We start from the raw sequence: 18414 nt of genomic DNA, 5'->3' as shown, positions 1-18414 counted from the left end.
ATCTAACCTAACCAAACCCAACCTATCCTAACCTAACCCAACCCAAATTAACCCAACCCATCATTGCCTAACTTTAACTAACTCAACCCAACCAAACCTAACCTAACCCAACCCAATCTAACCTAACCCAACCCAACCTAACATACCCCAACACAACTTAACCTTACCTAACCCAACCTAACCCAACACAACTTAACCTAACCTAACCTAACCCAACCTAACCTAACCTAACCCAGCCCAATTCAACCTAACCCAGCACAACCTAACCCAACCCAACCTAACCTAACCTAACCCAACCCAACCTAACCTTACCTAACCAAAACCAACCAAACCTAAAATAACCTAACCGAACCCAACCTAACCTAACCTAACCCAACCCTACCCAACCTAATGAAACCTAATGCAACCTAACCCAACCCAAACATACCGAACCCAACCTAACCTATCCCATCCGAACCCAACTCAACCTAACCCAGTTTTACCTAACCCAACTAAACCTAACCTAACCTAACCCCACCCCAACCTAACTGTGATAAAGGGCGGGCTCGTACTATACACTATCGGGCGCTACCATTGTGTATGAACTGACGAGAATTAGGTGTGGGTTTCCTGATCAATAAGGATATGGCTATCAAAATAAATGAATTTTATAGTATGAATGAAACTGGCAGTTGTCGTAATTCTTCTTAATTAGAAGTACAATTTGAAGCGCTGTAGGCATACGCGTATATATCCTGTCATTATCGCCAGATAGTCCAGTCTGTTTTGAAGCGGTGGAATCGAAAACGAGTAAAGTAGAAGCGTAGTAAACTGAAGGTTGAATTCAACGCCAAGGTTATGGGACCTCGAATTAGCCTAGGATACATATGACAGATCTGCCTAAGTTAATCAGCGTTAGGTAGCCGACTAAGGAAGTACATTATACAAAGAATCGATCATGCACTATATAAAGAAGGAGGCCTGAAAGCGTTCGAAAGTATACTAGGCATTAGTCATAGGCAAAAAACAGATATGCTTTCGGGTACAAAATAAGCCCTAACGCACTAGTGCTCAAAGAGAATGCTTCGCTGGCGGCAATTCTTTTCTATGTCGACGTGCCCATTCCTGCTAGGAAGAACAGTTGCTTGACGATGTCCCCAGAACTTTCATTTATTCGGCTTGTTACGCAAAGGAACGCTTCGGCAGCCCGTAGCAACAAACTGCTGGCAAAATTAAAAAGTAAACGCAAGTTGCCGGCGCTTTATCGCAGTGGCGGCATACACAGGCATGTGCGCCAGCTTATCGACTCGTCGTACCTGCCGCTTCTCGCACAGATCCCATGAAGGCAGAGCAAAGAAGGCATATCAACTGGTAGCAAAAACATTGGCTACAGCGTGATGCCTAAGCGAGGCACTTGTTTCATAGAGCCACTTAATGGGCAGGTGAACAGGTTTTAGAATTCGACGAGCTTAGAGGGGTGGAATGTGTGAAACTTGGAGGTTATGCATGCGAAGTAATTTTTTGTTAGTAATTGAAATAGTGACATAGTCGCAGAATAGATCCGCATTGGTGGTGAGGCTTCTGTGCAGTGCGCAGATATGAGCAGGGGCCGCAACGATGACGTCACATGTTGCGCCGCTGCGTTTCCAGCTTATAAACGGTTGTTTCCAGGAATCAAACCAACGCCGATGGTGAAGCTAACGAAGCATTGTTTGGTGGTGTTTGGAGGCTCACTGCAGCTCGTAGGCGAAGGTAGCGGACATCTGAAATTTCGGCAACAGTGAGGTAAACACGAGTCCCTCCGAACTTCTCTAACGTCGTGAAGAGAAGCCTGACTATCGCTGCAGATTTAATCGGCGATTACGTGACTATTTTAAACGCTGCCAAAAAAATACTTGGCATGATTTACCTTGAAGCTTCATAGATTTGATTTCTTGAACTTAAAATTCTCAAAAAATCATTTAACCTTCTCTTTAACGAATGTGGGGTCATAGCGTCACAAGCAGAAAAAAATAATAAACTTGTAACGTTATTTTAAATATGTGGCACAAATTTTGATCGTTTTTATAGACGACAAAGGACAAGTCCAACAACTGCGAAGACAGCACGGCGCACAGGACATATGAGCAAATAGCTGGTGCCCTAACTTTTAGCCGATTTAATTTGACAGGGATTTTGACTGCCAAGTAAATTCGACTCCTTTAAGTCAACTCGTCTTGAAATGGGCTAATTTTAACCTACTTGTCTAAGCATCGTTCTGCCTGCATCGCCGTCGCGCATCACCTTCGGCCTTCGTTGCGCGTCATGAAAACACACGCTGTGGCTTCATTTTTTTTCAGGCGCCTCCCTGTATGAATGGAGCCTTAAAGCGAATCCTGCCGGATTTTTAATGTGAATAGCAGAGCTTCAGCAATTTCAATGCAGATAAAAATGAGTGAAATGGAGGTTGTCTTACATGGATTGCTTTGTTTCACCAACTCATGATTATGTGCTTAGATTCATCACGACATGTAAAGAGTTATGTAATCTTGAACAGTAGGAAAGTGACAGCCCTCCTTTCTGCTGCCGTGGACTCTTCAAAAGTAGACTTTGGTGGCAGAATAATGATTTTGGTCGTTTGACAATGGCAGTGGCGAGCAGCTGACGCACCCTTACATGCCTTGCACACCTTTCGCACAAATTCCCGGTATTCCTGCACAGTCCGCAGTCCATCTACACTGTAAAAAAAAATGCTCCGCAGTACAGAGAAACCCGCTGGTAATGCGTTGCCGGAGGGTTTTCCGCAACATGAGGTACGGACTAAATGTCAGAAACAGAGACTCCGTATGACGACTGTCACATTCTTGGTAACGGAAAGTTACGCCATGCTATGCACGAGACCGAAATCGTTTTTTCACAACGAATGGTTATGTTTTATTCTTATTGAAGTTTCCGCATTGTGTATGCATACGTCCTCCGTTCACTCGGAAGTCATTTCATCTAGAGCGGAAATTATCTGTATTGTAATTATGTACTTTCTGTAGTACATGAACATGCGTCTTCGTATAGCTTCTGCCCGCAATGTTCACTGCAGATATAGCCGTCCAGGTGCCGAACAAATAAGTAATATGTACAAGGCTTTCCTTTACGCATATTATGTAGTGCATACGTACAAAGAATGCAGCTTAGAATGAAAGAGTGGTGTTTGGGTGAGTACAAGTACATACGTTTTATTTTCATGGCAAACTACACACATTGTACATCTGCATATTGCTGTCGGATCCATCTGAAAAGCATAAAAAATCCTCATTTAGTGGTCACACAACACCAAATATAAATTTCACAAATACATTTCAACCATCCGCTATTGAACAATCGGCTTTCGTAGAAGCTTTCAAAAGCCATTCACCGAGAACCAACCCGTTTTATTGCCCAAAATTCATTTCTCATAACAGTAAACAGTAAAAACCACAGGTCCAGAAAGAAGCAGACAAAATGCGCTTTCCCGGGCGGCACTGTGCGCATGAAAGTCTTTACAGTTGCTTATCATTTTGTGCAAATAGAAAGTAGCTCAGGATGGGGGCCAGATGCAATTCAATGCAGGTGCCTTTCTGTACATAGTACTAAATGCACAACTTAGCGAGCAAGGAACATTGGTAACATCTGAAAAAGGTGGGAGACGCTTGCCAAATTTATCGTCCATCCAATCTGTTATAGGCAAGACAAGACGAAGCAAAAGTCCCGCACTCAGTTTATATCCAGTTCCCGGGCACGCCCGTTGCGGCAGATTATGACGCTTTTTATTATGACACAAACTTGGAATACGGCCCCAGGAAGCACACTTCCCCAAAACCGCATGTTTTCACTCATAGCTTCCATTATCTCAGCACGTGCAAGAAAATGTACTAATATCTGATGTCAGTGAAAATGCAGTCACACGTACCGGAAGCAGCTCACTAAGGCATTCCAATATCTCTGCAGTGTGCCTCACAAGGAACGGATGCTCAAGTTTCAAAAAAGGGCTCTTGGCAGAAATTTAACCAAAGGCAGTTGCCATGTGAACCTTTTCAAAATGATGACCCAGAAAGACGAAGTGTCCTCATGTGTCTGATGCAAAAGAAGAATGAAGGCATGAGTCTTTCTGCTTTTTGAACAGCTGTGATAAGTTTTTTACTGGTACTGCTTGGTGCACCTTCATTCTCCTTCTTGACATTTTGTGAAATAATTATATATCTGCGAAAGATCTCGCTAGCAAACATTTTGGCACTAATGGAGAAGCAAAAAGACCCATGTCCTAGGCCTTTTTTTGTGACACTAAAGGAAGGCTTGCCATTTAGAGTCATTGATTACAAAGAGGTCCATGTGGCAACAAACTTTGAGAGAATTCCTTCAAGGGCTCTTTGTTCTCATGAGGTGCCCTGTAGATATATCACAACACCTCAGTGAGCTGTTACCAGCCCTGTGAGTTCACTGTCACTTGACATCAAGGGTTTGTACTTTTCCTCGCCACATGCAGCAATGATGTATATGTCAAGAGAAAGCATAAAAGATTTCTAAGTGCAATTCCAGATTGCTTGCGGAGGAAAGCACAAGAGTGGCCATGCTCAGCTGTTACCTTTGCTTCTTGCTCGAGTTCTACAGTGAGTACTACGTAATGACAGGTGTCTGCATCAACTCATATTTAACACCCGTCCTGTGCGACCTCCATCTTGCACTACATGACAGGCAACTTTATAACACCCTTCATGCAAAGAGTGTCATCAGGGTCGGTGTGTTTTGTCAGTTTCCTGGTCCTGTGGTTTGTGCTGTGTTTTCTACTTTTAAATTATTTACTGCCTTCATTCTCCACTCCATGAAGCCTGAATGTGCTACACTGGGCTGCTCCACGCGTCGTGGAGCAGCCCAGTGGCCATTTTTTTTTCATACGTCGGAGGCACTCAGCTCGAAAGCCATGCTTACTATATTCAGGAGACAAGGGTACACGTGAGACACATCATTAATAACTAATTCTCACAATGGTATCTGGTGCAAGAATATCTAAATACTACTCAATTTTTGCTTAAGTTTTCAGATACACTCTTAGATTAAAAACATAATTTGGCTACATTAGCAGAAGCACAGCACCAAGGTACTCACCAGTTACCTGAAGCACTGTACGCAAGTTCTCGTGCCATCATGAATACAGCACACTGTCCACGTCTTCATAATGCCATGTCACTCCAGCACTTCGGTAGCAAAATTTTCCTTTAAAAAAAATTAGTTTTGTTTATATTAGACTGGTCATATTTAATTTTACTATATACTATGTACCTCACATTGTACTGCCCAAGACTAAAAATACCAATGATCACGCTTTGAATTATGTCATATGTGATCACCAAATTATGTGATCACCAATATGTTCTTAGAAATTCTGATTGAAATAAATCTGACAAAATATTATTTCAGAAAATGTGGCACAAGGAAGAAGGACGCTAGCTAGATAACCTGGACGAATGTTTTCAGTTGCATGCAGCCACCGGCACCATTGCACACAAAATGTACAATAAAGTGGGTTTTACCTTTCCGAATAGAATTTAATGCTGCAAACATTTAAGTAAAAAAATTTCAACCTTCCATTCCGCATAAAGGGAAGAAAATTCCTCTCGTTTTTTCACAAGCCTCTGCAAGTACACAATTCAGTGAATCTACTCTACAAGTACTTGAATCTATCAGCACGAGACAGGGACGAGAAAAGAAACAAAACAGGCACTGACTTGCAACTGAAGTTTATTGAAGTGAACAGAGAGTATACAGAAAAGCCACACGCCACAAACTACACAATTACACATAAGCTACATCACAACATAAGTAAAAGATTGCCCTTAACATTCCTCTCATCTAGACAGTCCAACCCGCTGCATGTTAACGCTATGGGCAGCACACTCACACATTCGTCACCGAGTCATAAGATGTGTCTAGCCTCGATAATTTTCTGGTTAATCTGCTGTGAACGTAGTGCCAAAATGCGTGTTGCCGAAAGGAATGGCTAGCAGCCTTCACATCCCTTGTAATATGCAGATAAGTTACAACCCCTACCAATATCCAAATACCTCTCATGCTCCTGTAGTCTTACATTGATACACATTCCAGTTTCACCAACATAAACCCAACCACATGATAATGGTATGCAATGCATGCAATGGTTGCAAGGCACATATATGTTGCCACGTTTCACTCGACACATGTGCTTTTCCCTAACGAAATTCACAAAATTATTAACAATTTTACAGATTGTAGGCAACTTATTAGATGCCGAACACACCATTTTTACGTCATACCTTCTGGCCACAGTTTTCAAATTTTGCAACAATCTATGTATGTACAGTAACACAGTCAGTCTTTTGGCATCTCACTGGCTGGCCCCAGCCTGATCATGCCAGTCCCTGCAAAGGGGTTTCAGCTTTTAACATGCTAAAGGGAAGAATGGCACAGCATCAAGTAACGAGGAAAGCAGGACAGCACACCCACGCACAAGTGCCAACCCTGGAGCAGATACAAAATCCAAGAGCGCGTGCTTGACATTCAGCGTTGACAGTCAAGGAAACGAGGAAACACGGATTTGAACGCTAAAGATTGAACGAGCCCGATCCTTGGCTGCCAACACTGAATGTCAAGTACACGCTCTTAGATTCTGCATCCGCTCCAAGGATGGCACTTGTGCGTGGGTGTGCTCTCCTGTTGTCCTCGTTACTTGATGCTGCGCCATTCTTATCTTTAGCATGTCAGACCAACTTGCCCAATCTTATATGCTCAGCTTTAACAATTTATCGCACGCTTCTGCAATAGCATGGTTGGGAAATCATGCTTTCATTAGCCTTAAAATCTTCTCTTGGAAACCAGTTGTCACGCTGTAAAAGCATGGCTTCACCAATACCGAGCCTAGACTTGACGACGCAATGCTATTTTTCACTAGTTTAGAATCGTTCGACCAACAGTCAAGTAGCTGCTTAACACTCCTGGGTGAATATCGCTAGCACACATGGCGTGTGCAGAACATCAAGGTAAGGTTCAGAAACCGCAGCTCTTTTTGTTGGGACATTTTCTCCAAGGTAAACTTAAGACAAAGGCCTTGCTCCTTAAACAAGTTCACAATATGTACAGGTCCCACACTATCACAACCTTAGTAAAAGACCAGAAAATCATAGACGTAGCGAAAGATTTCCCCCAGCCCATGCAATTTCTTGGCAATTATTCCTTCCACCCTACTTAAGAGAATATTGCTTAGCACAGGGGCAACCTTCGAATCGATACATTTAGCAGACTTTTGAACATATGCCGCACTGCCATACTCCACAAACATGCTCTTCACTTCAAATAAAAGGAGGCAAGTGCCAAAAAAGACTTATGTTACACACCCGTTCCTAAACACGAGCTCATCGTTGTGCTCCGATATACACATTCATAAGCTTTTCACAAGATCTTCATACGGGATAGAATAAAATAGTTCTACATCGACACTAATCACAAGACAATCCGCTGGATTGTCATTCTTAAGATACTCAACCACACTGCAAATTGAGTACAAGAAATGGATCTTCAAGATGCGAAGTAGACAGATGCTTTTGCAAATAACCAGAGATAATTTTGCATGAATCCTTTTCTGAAATTCATCTGAAGAGCATGTTATTGAATAGCATTTATTTGAAGAGCTTGTTTGTAGAGTAGCGCAGTGCGGTATGTGTTCTAAAGTATCGAATATGTAGTGGTTCAAAGGTTGACCTTGTGCTAAGCAATATTTTCTTGAGTAGGGTGGATAGAATAATTGTCCAGAATGTGCTTGGGCCGGGGGAAAGATCTTTTGCTATGTCGATGATTTTCTGGTCTTTTATAAAGGTTGTGATAGTTCGGGACCTGTACATCTTCTCAAGTTGTTTAAGGAGCAAGGCCTTTATCTCAGGTTTACCTTGGAGCAAATGTCCCACGAAAAAGAGCTGTGGTTTCTGGACCTTACCTTGATGTTCAGCACACTTCATGTGTGCTGGCGAGTGTTAAGCTGCTACCTGGCTACATGTCGACCATTCCAAGCTAGTGAAAGATAGCATTGTACTTTCTAGCGCGGGCTCAGAATTGATGAAATTATGCTTTCACAGCATGACGACTAGTTTCCAAGAGCAGATTTTAAGGTTAACGAACGCAGGATTTCCAAACCTTGTTACTGCAAGAGCATATGATAAATTGTTAAAGAAGCTGAGACAGTTTTGCTGTGACCGGAACAATCAGGCTGGGGCCAGCCAGCGAGATGCCAAAAGACCAGTTGTGTTACCGTATGTACATAAATTGTCGCACAATTTGAAAAATGTGACCAGAAGGTATGATGTAAAAGTGGCTTTCTCGGCCCCTAATACGTTGTCTAAAGCATGTAAAATTTTAAGAATAATTCTGTGAATGTGGCTCGAGAAAAGTACACGTGTAGAGTGAAATGTATATGTACCTTGTAAAATGAATGTGGTATCAAATAATATTATCTTGTAGTCTGGTTTACGTAGGTGCAACTGGAAGGTGTATGAATGTAAGACTACAGGAACACAAGAGGGTAGGGGCTTGGCTAGGTGGTTGGGATAACTCTGCTGTACACTGCACGGGATGTGAAGTCTGCTACCCTTTTCTTTTGGCAACACGCATTTTGGCAGTAAATTCAGAGAGATTAAATGGAGATTATCGAGGCTAGACGCATCTTATGACTCCGTGAAGAATGTGTGTTTTGTCTATCGTGTTAACACACAATGAGTTGGACTACCTCGATCAGGGAAATGTTGAGAGCGATTTTTGACTCATGTTGTCCTGTATGCTAATCTGTAACTACATGGTTTATGGTATTGCTTGGCTTTTTATATATTCCCTGTTCACGCCAACAAACTTTAGTCGCGAGTCAGCACCTGTCTTGTCTCCTTTCTCATCCCTGTCTTTCGCGCTGGTGGATTCACCGCAATGGCTCACCTATGCAGAAATCCAAGGCATGACATTTTCCTCTTCACACTCGTGGTTCAGCGCATAATACGGCAAAGGCTTTTCAATTCCAAGGAAAGTTCATGGCTCCATTGAACACTGCCTCCTGCTTACAAGACACAGAGCAGCAATCATTGTAGATTCTACCTGTGACACAAAGAGCAAAGTTTTAGTTTGAGTGGACTAAACTAGGAAAGCAGCACAATATATCTGCAATGAAGTGAAGTAGCAGTCACTGACCATAGTCGAAAAAAGAAAGACGTTTCGAAACCCGTACGGGTTTCTTGTTCACAGTGAGCAGGACAAGAGCGGTGGCGAATTTATATCCGGAGAATGTGACGTAAAGATCGGGCGTAGATGCCTGGCATGGGGCCAGCGTTCTTGTTTAATGTTGCTTGTGATGTTTGGATGAATAGCGATTCCAGCAGAAGGCGCGTCGTCAGGTTTCTTTCCTTAGATAAGATGGAGGCATTGCCCCAATCAATCTGGTGGCCAGTGTCGTGTGCATGACCCGCCAGCGCATTTGTGGCATGCTTTTTGTTTTTCACATCACGTTGGTGGTCCTTTATGCGTCTTGAGAACTTCCCTGTCTCCCGATGTAGGCATGATTGCAGTTCAGGCATGGTATTTTGTAGACGACTCCTGGAAACTGCTCATTTGGTAGTCGGTCCTTCACATTCATTAGCTGATTCCGCAGCTTGCTGACAGGCTTGTGGGCCACGCGTAAATCGTATTTTGAGAACACACGAGACAACGCTTCGCTGATACCAGGCATGTATGGAATGCCTGCTCGTGTTCGATACGTCCTACAATCAGTGGTAGCTGGATGTGCAGCTCGTTCTTGTAGCTTTGATATGAAGCGGCTCGGATAACCGTTGGCTGACAGTTCTTCGTGCACTCTTTTTAACTCAAGATCAAGAAAAGGAGTTAAAAAGAGTGCACGAAGAACTGTCAGCCAACGGTTATCCGAGCCGCTTCATATCAAAGCTACAAGAACGAGCTGCACATCCAGCTACCATTGATTGTAGGACGTATCGAACACGAGCAGGCATTCCATACATGCCTGGTATCAGCGAAGCGTTGTCTCGTGTGTTCTCAAAATACGACTTACGCGTGGCCCACATGTCTGTCAGCAAGCTGCGGAATCAGCTAATGAATGTGAAAGACCGACTACCAAATGAGCAGTTTCCAGGAGTCGTCTACAAAATACCATGCCTGAACTGCAATCATGCCTACATCGGTGAGACAGGGAAGTTCTCAAGACGCATAAAGGACCACCAACGTGATGTGAAAAACAAAAAGCATGCCACAAATGCGCTGGCGGGTCATGCACACGACACTGGCCACCAGATTGACTGGGGCAATGCCTCCATCTTATCTAAGGAAAGAAACCTGACGACGCGCCTTCTGCTGGAATCGCTATTCATCCAAACATCACAAGCAACATTAAACAAGAACGCTGGCCCCATGCCAGGCATCTACGCCCGATCTTTACGTCACATTCTCCGGATATAAATTCGCCACCGCTCTTGTCCTGCTCACTGTGAACAAGAAACCCATACGGGTTTCGAAACGTCTTTCTTTTTTCGACTATGGTCAGTGACTGCTACTTCACTTCATTGCATCACCATGCCTGACCAGACGGATTTCCGTCGAACTCTTGACTACACAATATATCTATAGCCAAATAACTGAACTGAAAGAAATAGAGGGTAGTGTAATAGTGAACACACTTATATATTGCAAGTAAGATATATGCATAATATATTGCAATATCCAACACTGCTACCATTGCCTTAGCCAACTACTTCATAAATAAAAATAAATGCAGTATCACAAAAATACTGATAACGTACTATTAGTGTTAATAGTAGCAGTGCAGGTTCCATGAACAAAAAAGGGCCCAGTGCTGACTGTCGTTCCCACAGCAGCCTTGTGACCAATGGCCGGTGTAAAGGAACGAGGAAGAATGACTGAAAAGAGAAAGAGCCAGGGGGAAGGAAAATAGGTATAGAAGGGCTTAGGATATCATAGGCAAATAAGGTTGTTTAGACAGTGAGCACAAAATAAACATTACCAGACAAGTAAAGACATGCAAGACCAAACATATATATCATTGTGCTGAGTGGCAAACTTGATGCCATTTAGCCCAAAATATGTTTTCAATAAAGTGATTTTAATTATTAATAGAACAACTGACCGAGTGAAACCATAACAGGGATGAACAAGGAAGTTGTTAATATTCTGGCAGAAATTAAAAGAAGAAAATGGATCTGGCCAGGGCATACAATGCAGAGAATGAATCACCAATGGTATCTTAGGGCAACAGAATGAATTTGATGGATTTTAATGGCACAAGGGCATCTGTGGCCAAAGAGTGCCTTAGCACAAGTTAATTTCGTCTACTCAAGGTGAAATCAGAGACCCATTTCCCAAGCATTTCATTCCAGATAAGCTGAGCACCACGCCAGGAAACAGCTTGTGCATTGTATCGCAACAAAATGAATTTCACCATAAGAAAAATATAGCAGGAGATAGCTGATTATAAGCTCACTAGATAAGATTAGGTGATTTCTGATAGTGTGGCATGTAGCTGGTGCAAGACACAGATAATTAAACTGGAAAAGGCCATTGTCCTGAGGTGAATGTAAACTAAGCAATGAGGATAATGAAATTCGCTACACTAGAGCTGTTAAGAATCAGCTCAAGTTCCATGCTTCAAGATGATGCAAGTTTGCTCAGTGAAAAAAAAAATCATAAGTTCACCCAAGAATTGGTACCTTGGCGGTATCAGGCTGCAGGTGCAGATGAATTAATCCTGCCTCAGAGAAGAGCTACATAGAGCACAAAACATTTTAGGCCAGTCCTACACTGACAGCTGTTAATAACTATTTTAAAACTGTTTTTCATTGCACAAACAATACCAAGTTTTGGTCATGTGATTATGTTACTGAGGCTCTCCTAAAAATTCTAGCCAGAGCTAAAATACAAGCTGTCTCAACTAAGTTTTTATATCAACAATGAGAACATAAACACATGCAGATTATTCAAGTAGAAGTTTTATTCTTCATGACGTGCCCTACAAATTTTAAATTATACTGAAAAGTAATAGAGTGGAGTGCTTGTGCCAAAAATACTAAACCTCAACAACAAAGAGAACACAAGATAAAGGCAACAACATATTGCCCAAAATTTAAATGTTTGACAGAACAAATATGAAAAGAAAACCTCTCCACAACTGGAACAAAACAGCGTGATACCGAGCACACATTTGAAAATTGTTTCATCCAAATCCCCAGTCTGGTGCTCCAGCACTCTTCAGCCAGCATGTCATAAAATGTACCATAGTTCTGGTAGCTGTAAAGAGTATACAGCTGATCCGGCATTTTGATACGTGAACAGTAACCCTCAATGACCACCAGGCTGAATACTTTCAAGAGGCTGTTCTAGTAACAAGACTGCAGTGAAACACTTAGCAAGTTATGCTGGCGTAATAATGCAAACCGTTAATCTGAGAGTTCGCTACCACGCAACTCTGCAGTAACTCCTAAAGTGTTGCAATCGAATGAAAAAAAGGACTGCCTATTATATAAACAAAAGTCAAGAGGCTGCAATGCAAGACCACGACAGAAGTGCTGCAATACAGCAATAGCGATGCAATGTACACTTTAAGCAACACAATGAAACATGATCTTTTATCCTTAATTTTCAGAATTTAAATATTTGTTTTTCTTGCTCTCTTGCAAAATTAAGTTTAGATCGTGAAAGCGCTCAAAAAGACAAGGATACAGAAAGAAATTTCCACACAGTGCGCTTACTTCCAGTGTCTTTTTGAGCCCATCCACTATCTAAACATGGTAACCCAACTAGTCTAAATGCTGTCGTTATTCCAAAATTAAGCCTTTCACAAAGTGGGAGCCCCTTTCCCCATACAAGGTGCACCATAACTAATCCAACACTTTTTTCATGATATGTTTTCTCTGAGAATAAACACTGTTTGAAGATTTTGCAATAGTACTTGTCTTTTCGATTCTACGAATGTATCATGCAAGTGTTCAATGAAATGACCATCTGCCTATCTTGATCATTGCTCAAAATCAGGGTATAATGCACCATGAAGGGCAGGCTCTGCTTGATTTTTATGTTTTCCTAACGAAGCATGTACGTGCAACCCTTCTGCTGGCTTGTATGCAGCAGGTTTGTCTAGCTAGGCGAACTGTGGTTTTGCTATAAAGATGAAATGGTACTTTGGAAGTGAATGGTTTTCTAAAATGCATTTAACATACATACCGGGGCTTTAACAGCACCTGGTGTAAGCAACATCAGTGGGGGGACTGCAGGAGTGGCCTAGTGGTCCGAGCATCTGCCTCGCAAGCAGGAGGTGCGGAGTTCGATCCCCAGTGCCACCGGGTAACCAGCGGTGATACAATGGGTCGTTTCAATGGCCAGTTTAAAACTTGAAATAGCCATGCTGCAATATATACAAAAAATGATTTGTGTACTCTCTCTTACATGACATAGTTAATCATATCATAGTGTTGGTAGTACACAAAATGCATGTGTGGAACATATACATGCACTGTTTTTGTTCACATATTACCTGCTATGTGCTGTTATGGCATGTTATGTGCTGGGAAAGCAACAGATAGTGAGCAATGTTGTGTTGCAGCCTTTCTTCTGGTGGATTTGAATCATGTGAGGTGCAGCTGAAATTGTTTCATACATAAGTATATTTCATGTAACACAACAAAAAGTGCACAGCCCCATCATGAGTTGTGGTTTAAACTAACAGCGAGCTTTTTACTACTCTATTTAACATATGATGCAAGTCAGTGATGCTGGAGGCCCAAAACTAAATACTGTGAGGTAACAAGAGCTAATATGGACAATCATGCCTTTAAGAGATATTGTCAATATATATTTTCCTGAATGAACTAAAGTTATCCTTAGAAGCATTCAGAGGAAGATAATTTTGCTAAATGCCTTTTGCCAGAATAGGCCTTTTATGAACCAGTTGCAAATGAAAAGAATAACTTTAAGACCATGCTATGCATGCTCTAACGCCAAAGTAGTTGCATACAAGCAGTATACTATGCCCCTAGTTTTATGGTGGGCCTGTACTGCACAATTTTCATGCAAGGTAGTGGAAAGTATGTGCCATGAAACAGACCTCTGCTTGCTGAAACTGGCAAATAAGTACTGGGTTTTTAAGGCAGGAAAGAAGTTACATAGTTCCTTCTGCAGGTTTTGAACTTCAGGTTAGTTATTTGAAAAATATCAATCCCTGAACTGCAATGATTGAAGTTTTTAGCAAATAACATTTCCATTGTAACAGTGGAAACGCTCTTTTATTTGAGGAACGACTTTTCAAAAGCCTGCGTTTCATGGTGGCTGTCAAGTAGCCCTGATAAAGAGAAACCAGTCACGACACACAACCAAGCCCCCGTAGCACATTTTCAACTATACCCTCATGATATAGCTTTAAAGTAAGTGTTAAGCAATACAAATACAAGTCCCTTGATTTCCTTCATGATTTATCACTGGTGTATACATACAAAGATAACCGTACCAGATGTGGAGTGCATGGTACAGAGAGAGTAGGCAGATGGTTTCTTGACACTCAAAAAGTGAACAAGGGAAGGAAAAATCTCAGGGTGCTTGCCGTTTCGACAAGACAACTTGTTTTCGTCTGGGGTCAACATATACAGAGGAAACTTAGAATCAAGTACAGGGTTGTCCACTCTTAGCGCGAACACGCGAGCACATGGCTGTGCTCTTTGGGCCACTGTGTCTGACATTGCCACACATCGAAGTGTAACATGACACGAAGCACCACATCCAGGTGCATCTCCTCTTGCGCCATTTTGCAGCGATGAGTGGCTGCGCCGCACACATTGGACCTCTAAAGAGTGCGGCCATGTGCTCACATGTTTGCACTAAATGTGGCCAGCTCTGTACATTCCGGAATTGGCATAATTATTAGAAAAGGCCTTGCACATGGTCAGAGGTTTCCCAACCCATAATTTCCCCCTCCTTTCCTGCTTTCTTTAATTTATCCTTATACTTTGACCTTACGCTCTGCACCTCCTGACATCACTTCTCGGAACCTTGGCTGCCATACTCCTCCCCCTCCCCTTTCTTTTTGCCTTTTCTCCGAACCTGCCCTCATTTTCTCTTTTTCCTTCAAATTATTTTGCCCCCCCCCCTGGTATTTTATTCTGCCATGCTGCTTAATTCCTTTATCCTGGTTTTTCAGGAAAAGGCAGCCAGCCATACCAAGCCACCTGTTGCGGCTGGACATAAAGCCATTCAAGCCCACTATCCGCACTCCATACCCCGAGATTCATTTCTACTGAATTGGGCTTTTTTGTTTTCACAGTTTTGCAGGTCAACCGGTTAATCTTCTTTAGCAGCTATCATGCCTGGTCAAGGTTCACGCTCCCCATCGTAACGCCCTTCCCATATCGCACCCTCACCCCACACAACAGGCATTTCGCCTCGAAGTGAAAACCTTATTTAAATCCCACCAATGATGAACACTTTGCCAGACAAAGACAAGTCCTCTTGTCGAAACGTCGGCAAGCACCCTGAGGCTTTTCCCTTCCTTATTCAGTTTGTGAGATACCAGGGACAGGTGTTCAAGCAGCCATACCACACTAATACCCCTGTCACATGGGCACCGCAAAGGCCTTTGAGAATCATATCCAAAGGCGTAAGGAGTGCAGCTACCCGGTACAAATGTTGCGCCTTTGTCGCTAAGGGCCTTGGAGCCGAAGGCGCTCAACCGAGACCTTCAGAGCCCGAAGACGCGGCATTCGAGAAGCTGTGATCCCAGTACCATCCAAAGTCAAAATGTAAAAGCAATAAAAAAAATAGATAAGCTAATAATGTTTGAAAACATTTTTTTCAAATACGAAAGGTGTGTCTGGCTTTGGTTTTTGTACGGGTGTTTATGTTTTATGTTCAAATTTCAAGACAGTGAAAGTGTTGCGGCAACACCGAGCGCCCATGGTGGCCAAGGCAATACACGTACAAAACCTGCTCCTGCTGATGAGAGTAGCTGTTGCAGTACTTTTAAGGAAGCAATCAGAATAAAAAAATTGTCAAAGCTCAACGAATGAACAGAATACACCACTTTAATTTTAGAACACTCACTTCAGCCACCTCGAGTATAGCAGCGGGTGCTAAGCCTGAACGACTTTCACCTTTGGACTGCACCGTGTAGCTGCATCGCTGCTCCTTTAAGCTTTCGCTCCTTTGGTGAAAAATGGTGCCTTTGCTGGAAAGGCCTTCGAGGAATGCCGTGTGACAGGGGTATAAAGCACATTTTTTACTGACACGAAAGACTCAGTGCCTTTAGTCCTGACAACATTCTGAATCATGCTTTGGTGGCTTAGCATATCAAAATACTGGACATGACAAAATCAGCTAATTAGTGAGGGCTATTATTTGCTATAGGTAACATTATAACATTCTCCTAAAATAATGAAAAGAAACCACCAGCACTGACATCAACGTACAATTTGGCTGTAACATACTGACATGACAATATAGTTACACGTAAATTCCCTTTTCGCACTTCAAAACTGCATGCATTATTTCTAGAAAGTGCGAGAACAGAAGCTCATACATATTGCCAAAGAAAAGAGTGCATAATAGTACCACTTATGAGGTGTTTATCGGCAACTGCAATGAGCAAGGCTATGTTAATGGCAATCCAGAGTTATTATGTGCCTTACGAGCGCATGCACTTGGGAGGTGATAGCAGCTGTGGACGCAGCTGTCCATCGCAGTTTTGAGTCTGTCGAGATAACACATGGGGTAAGGTATTCCCTGTTTTGCTGCCGAAGGCATAACCGTCAGCGAGTGGAGTTGCCTTGCTATTCACTGTCAATATCTACTGCTCAAAGTAAAGGAAACTAGGGCACAAAACATACAGCATTTCATATTATGCTTTGGCCAAATGCAGTGAGAATGAAACAGACTAGAGACTTGTCTTATGACGTTTGCACTCTTTACTTTGCACCAGAGGAAAATAAATTTATGCACAGTTGACCTACTGCTTGCCACAGTCCCAGAAGAAATGAATCCAGGTCTCAGAAATTCTACCGAGAGAATACTGATGCTGCATGTGCATTTCTCTGAACTGTTCTGAAATATGCAGAAGTTACCAATTTTTTTATTACCTGATTACATACTGTAATCTTTGCAAGGAATATGAGGTTAACGGACTGGGAAAAATGTCAGGAATGGTACCTTTGGTACTGGGCACTTGGACAAACAAATGACCCACTGGGCGTCCCCAGGAGCTCTGCTACCAGGCACCCCTAGCAACAGTAGTCAATTTTCCAGATCCAAAGGAGCCATGCGAATGATTGCCGAAAAGTCAAGTTTAAGGACAGCAGATGCATGAACACAAAACAGTTTTCCAACTTTGTTTCAGTGTGATAAATGGTTTCAAATCTCTAGACTATATCTGGTAGTACACAAATTATCAGAACACCATCTCCCGCTCAGAATCATCTCAAAACACATTCGACACGCAGTACCAACATGGACAGTTCGTGCTTAATTGAATCCAAAAGTTTACGCTGATCGACCAATATTACTCTAAATAGAGACAGAAAGCGCATGCACGTTGTACTGATGTTATCGTGAACATAACATGCGACGAGACGCAGGGTTACAATACAAACAAAAAACCGCTTTCAAAATTTGAGAACAAAAGGCTCACCTTCTCACAAGTTCGCCAAACCGGAGACGTTGCCGAGTGGCTGCCGCCAAAGTCACTCGCAATGCACAGAAACAATAAAAATGCAGTGCCGCTGACTTTCCTTGAGCAATTCGAGTCGATTGAACTTCCAACTGTTCGCACCGACTACCTCTGCAAGCATGTTTAAAAGCACGACCGGCTTAAGTAATAAAGCCGGTCGTGTCTAAAAGTTAGCAGCGTAGCCACGCCATTTGCAATTTACGGAGCTACACGGGAAATTCATAGCGCCATTCGCGTATTCGTGCTCAAGCTCACGTCGCTGATGTCGCAAAGGCGCACAACGGCAAAAAGATATAAGATGTATTTAATTTTACGGTAGCTTTTTTAGCTGACAACCTGAATCGTTTGATATATTGTTTTTTTTCTTTTCGTTGCATGAACGTTATTACCACCAGCGGCAGCGCAGCTTGGCCATGGCTAGCCATGGCGAAGTCGAAGCGCTAGCCGAGCCCGCAGTCGGAAACATGTGCGCAGTTAGCGCAGTGTGGAGTTGAATGAACAGGCGCTATGGAATGGGTTTTTGTTCTTCCGTGTTCGCTGCGTGCGTCCTGCGCGTTGTGTGTCTTTAGTATGTGTGTGTGTATGTGTGTGGCCGGAACGCTGCATTGGAGTGCACATACAACAGCTCGCTGTCCCGTGCGGCATCGGTGCGTAGTAAAACGATCATGCAGAATGTGCGTTACAATGCCAGTGGC

At 42.7% G+C, this 18414-nt stretch overlaps 1 long non-coding RNA gene across 4 annotated transcripts; it reads right to left on the bottom strand.

The window, feature by feature from the left end:
- Positions 1–3163: 3163 nt before the first annotated feature.
- LOC144101865 (uncharacterized) lies at positions 3164–17923 on the bottom strand. Of its 4 annotated transcripts, none has more exons than XR_013308084.1 (8): positions 17681–17923; positions 17203–17273; positions 13547–13652; positions 13233–13417; positions 10803–10919; positions 8938–9093; positions 5095–5202; positions 3164–3244 (listed from the first exon to the last, which is right to left on the bottom strand). It is a non-coding gene; the product is annotated as an uncharacterized LOC144101865 (long non-coding RNA). The 4 variants fall into 4 exon arrangements; XR_013308080.1 differs by having other exon boundaries at positions 13237–13417; XR_013308081.1 differs by having other exon boundaries at positions 8938–9052; positions 13237–13417.
- Between the last annotated feature and the right edge of the window lie 491 nt (positions 17924–18414).

Source organism: Amblyomma americanum, chromosome 1, assembly GCF_052857255.1.
Source record: "Amblyomma americanum isolate KBUSLIRL-KWMA chromosome 1, ASM5285725v1, whole genome shotgun sequence".
Classification (NCBI taxonomy): Eukaryota; Metazoa; Arthropoda; class Arachnida; order Ixodida; family Ixodidae; genus Amblyomma; species Amblyomma americanum.
The sequence above is the reverse complement of the archived record's forward strand: the minus strand, read 5'-3'. Positions and strand labels throughout refer to the sequence as shown.